Source organism: Leptonychotes weddellii, unplaced genomic scaffold, assembly GCF_054177405.1.
Source record: "Leptonychotes weddellii isolate Sample4059 unplaced genomic scaffold, ASM5417740v2 HiC_scaffold_7826, whole genome shotgun sequence".
In the NCBI taxonomy this organism is placed as follows: Eukaryota; Metazoa; Chordata; class Mammalia; order Carnivora; family Phocidae; genus Leptonychotes; species Leptonychotes weddellii.
The window spans coordinates 3,372-7,897 of NW_028048568.1; the positions used below are offsets into that span (position 1 = coordinate 3,372).

General features: G+C 42.2%; 1 long non-coding RNA gene across 1 annotated transcript; it reads right to left on the reverse strand.

Annotated features, from left to right (window-relative positions):
- Positions 1 to 1,236: 1,236 nt before the first annotated feature.
- On the reverse strand, positions 1,237 to 3,859 carry LOC145719861 (uncharacterized). The gene is made up of 3 exons (XR_014142648.1): positions 3,767 to 3,859; positions 2,102 to 2,455; positions 1,237 to 1,538 (listed from the first exon to the last, which is right to left on the reverse strand). It is a non-coding gene; the product is annotated as an uncharacterized LOC145719861 (long non-coding RNA).
- Between the last annotated feature and the right edge of the window lie 667 nt (positions 3,860 to 4,526).

Here is a 4,526-nt window from a genome sequence, read left to right on the forward strand (position 1 = left end):
AGGAAGCACATTCGCATTGCAAGAATGCTGATTGGCTAATTATAGTAGAGGTAGTAAACGCTATTGATAATCTATCTAGATTCCATTTACTGGGCTAGTACATCCTTCCCCTAGCTCTTCTGAAGGTTGGTTGCTAAGGATTTATGGTTGTACCCTTGTCAGAGGATACCCAGGAGCTAAAACCCCTCTCCCCTCATGCCACCTCACCCATACACCCTGGCTTGCAGTCAGTGGGTATAAAAGCCTGGCTCCTTTGTCCCAAGGTGGATCAACTCCGAGGGGCCCTTCATGTCCCAGAGCCACCCGGGGCTCAGGCTGAGGCTACACTTCAGCTGAACTACATCTATGCCTAGTTTCTTCCCCTGTCCTATGCTGCTCTCCTCACCTCCATACAAATTTCATCTGAGAACACTCCCTCAGTAAACTACTTTCACAAGAATCCCCATCTCAGGCTCTGCTTCTAGGGAACCCCGCTTAAAACACAGGGTATTAATATGTTTCATCTCTATGTCTGTCTTTGTTCTCCGCTTTCCCTTTCTCAGTCAAGTCCACTCTACTTCCTTGCCTCAGAATAACTGTGTGGCAGGACTTTCCAGATTTTGTTTCCCTTGCCAAATCGCAAGTCCACTGTAACAGAGTTTGGGGAGTGAGGGATTTCCCTCACACTAAAGAGAAATCCCCACTCCCACTGGAGGGGGAAAGAGAGAGGTCTTTCAGTCCCTTGAAGAAATGGGACCTCTAGCCTGTTCCCTGGCAGCCCAGAGAAAGGAGTAGAAACTCCAGGTTGATGACCTGGATCCTACCCAGGGCTCCCAGCCTCACCAAATTCCTGTGTCCTCTATGCCAAGCATGGCACAGAAGCTGCCTAACTGGCCCACCTGGAAACTTGGATAATAGTTCTATAACTAATGTGGAAAGATATCCCCTTGTAGATAGAGTTTAGTTTAGTCTACATGTTTTTTTAGAAAATGAAAACCTCTAGTATTTTTTTTACACCTGAGTCTAAGTTTCATACCTGCTACATAAAAGGTCAGCAAAAGGGGAAGAGTATGATTATTATATCTTGTTATTATGAAAAAAATCTATTGCCAGAATGTTTGTGAGGCATTTTCATTAACTAATAAAAGGCATCCCCTGCAATGTGACCTGAAAAAAATAATTCCAGGATAACATATACAGTATGATGCAATATTAAACACACACATCTGCACTTTTACACAGAGAGACAAGGAATGGTAATTATTGATGGCTTATTTTTATTTCCTTCCTTACAGTTTTCTGTACTTTCTAAACTTTTTGTAGGCAGGATTAATGTCTTTTGAATCAGCTGGTTTCTTGTTCTGCTCTCCACCACAGGTCAGTTGGTATATGTAGTACCAGGTGCCAGCCCCGATCACCAGGCCAGCTGCTATCAAGCCCAAATTCTGGGCACGGCCCATGCTGCAGCTGCTGCGATTATCTCAGGGGTCTCCCCCAGACTAGTGAGAACGCGTTGGAGGCGGGAGACTGGAACAGCAGTCAAGTGGAATCTAAGGGGCCTGGGTGTTTGGGGAGGAGGGAAAAAGGAAGTGAGGCGTTGGGCTTCTTCTTTTGCATCCCCACCCCACCACTAATGGATGGACCAGCAGACATAGACAGACCAAAGTCACAAGCAGACAGGAGCAGGAGATGTGGGGACTCAATGCTCCGGTGGGTGCACCAACACCGGAATGTGGGTCCAAGCCCCGACCTTCCCTAGTCCAGATCCAGCGTGTCAGACCTGTCTGCCACCTCACAGTTCCCCCATCTCTCTGCTCCCTGATAACGGCTTCTTCCCCTCTGCCTCTCCAGTCACCTAGGCCAACCATTTCGGCTGCTGTTACGGCCCTGCCTTTTACAAGGCACGCAAAAGGGGCTGGGTTCTGGTGTCCCCGTGGGGAAACACAGGAGCGCTTCCAAAGTCAGCAGTTGTGCTGCTACCCTCCACCCTCACTCCGGGAGTCTTCAATCAACACCCACCCTCACACCGACATACAGGAATCAGGAACGGTTTCCTCCTCGTCCTCCTCCTCCGTCCGTGCCCACAATCACGCCACCTCCAAGGAAATAGGGAGCTGGTTACCTGAGCGGAACTGCTGTCTGGACCAAGACTTCAGTACGTAGGCTTCTGGTCACGTGAGGCTACGTCACTGGTGAGTTCGGGTCCCAAATTTCCCCTCCTATTATTAGCAAAGCGGAGGGCGACCCGCCCCTTCCCCACCACCACCGCCGCGCGCCCGGCCACTGTCGCTTTTTTTAGTCTTTGCACAGCCAACAAATGTGTTGCCTTTCTGATTACTGGAAGGGCAGCATCTTCTCCTGGGCTACTGGCCAATTCTACTGCTTCTCTGGGAGAATGGTCCCATCATTTTCTCTGCTCCCTCCACCTTGTTTCTTTTGGAATCCCTAAGGTTCTTGTCTGTAGTCCTGAAAATACCTGGAAATGGGGATGGGGGAAGGGGTGTCAGGAAAGGGAGCAGAAAGAAAAAATGAATTTTGTTATTTTCTTGTTAGCACTCTTCTGTTCCTTTTTTAAAACACTAAGTATGCATCCTTTTTATTATCAGAAAATATGATAGAACTATATTCATTTAAGAAAAAAAGATTCACTTAAAAATGACATATATCATAAACAATCATACTTACTGCATAATGAGTTTTGCACATGCCACTCAAATCAATCTTAATTTCTTCTACATCTTGTCACATGACAAGATCCTGATTTAGCGAATCAGAGGGTTTACAAATCTACTAATATGGTATAACCAAGTAAGCTTTATTTCTGGAATGCAAGAGAGTTGTTCAATGTTCAAAAGCCATTCATTCATTTATTCAACACATTTACTGAGCATCTACTACATGCCATGTGTTGCTCTTGATGCTGTGGCTACAGCAATGAATAAAACAGACCTCAATCTCTAATCTCATGGTCCTTACATTGTAGTCAGAGAGACAAACAACAAACAAGATAAATAAACAAAATATATAGTATATTATTGTTAGTGATACCTACTAAAAAGAGAAAAATTAAAGGCAGAAAGGAAGATATGAAAAGTTGAGATGGGTTGAACATTTAGATAGTGTGACCCGAGAAGGAATCACTACGAAGGAAACCTTTGAGTAAAAACCTGAATTCAATGAGGAATCTAAGTATGGTGATATTTTGGGTAAGAATATCCTAGGCAGGAGAACAAAGAAATGAAAAGGCTCTGTGAAGGCAACAAGCCCAGTATATTCCAAGAACATCAAGGAAACCAGGATGGCTGAGCTAGAGAGAGAATAATAGAAGATGAAGCAGAGAGATAAGGTTGAAGAGAGTAGGGTCTCTAAGTTATAGTAAAGACATTTGCATTTACTCTAAACATCAGGGGAAGTGGGGGTGGGGGAGAGCAGAGTTTGAACTTGAGGGATGTGTTGAGAATAGACTATACGGATACTAGATTGGCAGGGAACCCAGTCAATCTATACACTTTTTTTTTTATTATGTTATGTTAATCACCCAGTCAATCTAAATCATTCATTGCAACAGCAAGCCAAAGGAGAAAAGAAACCTTTCAATTAAAGTATTTGATAAACTTAGTCATTCCTGAATATTAAAAAACTGTTAGTAAAATAGGAATAGGAGGAAACTTAGTTTATGCAGTAAAGAATTATATATAATTTAACAAATCATTCTTGGTTATGTTAATTCAGATATAAAAGAAAATATCCTTATCTTGATAAAGAATATATCAGAGGATCTTCTGACCTGGCGGATTCCTCACTCCTTGTGGGCTACCAAGACCACAGAACTTATGACTTGGCTCCACTCACTGACATTATTTCTTCGTATTGCTTTTTTTTTTTTTGCAGTACTGGTAAACATAAGTGAAAATAACCTTAGAAAAAAGGGAGAGAATGACCCTGGTAAATACAACTCCTTATTGACAATGTATCCTATTTCCAGTCTTTCTAGTTATGTCCTTCTCTCCCTAACCAGTATCACTTTTTGGTTTTTGCCATTGAGAACCTTGTTGGGGGCACTTCAGGTAGTAAGGCCATAAGTAATTTGTCTTTCCTAATCTATCTTTTTCTGCATTTTTACAACGAGCAAGTATTTTCCTAATCAGAAAATTGGAACTCAATGATGCAATTATTTAATGCATGGAGAAAAAGCTTGGATATGAAGACATCAAAGTGTGGCAATCTCTACATGGAAGTTTTATGGGGAATATTAATTTGTGTCTCTATTTTTTTTTGTATTCTTCAAATGTTCTATAAGGCTTTAGTAATTTAATTTTATGGCAAAATTGTCAACCTGAAAAATTTTGTAAGAGCTCTCCTCACTATTAAAACATTTACTCATACATGTTTTAAAAAAGAAAAAGAAAAAAGGAGAGAATATGTCAGAAACAGCAAAAGTTACACTAAATGATGAAACAAAAGAGGCATTCCCATTTTCTTCAAGAATAAGATCAGGAGGCTCTCAGGCACCACATCACTCAACATGGTTCTGGAGGTTCTGATCA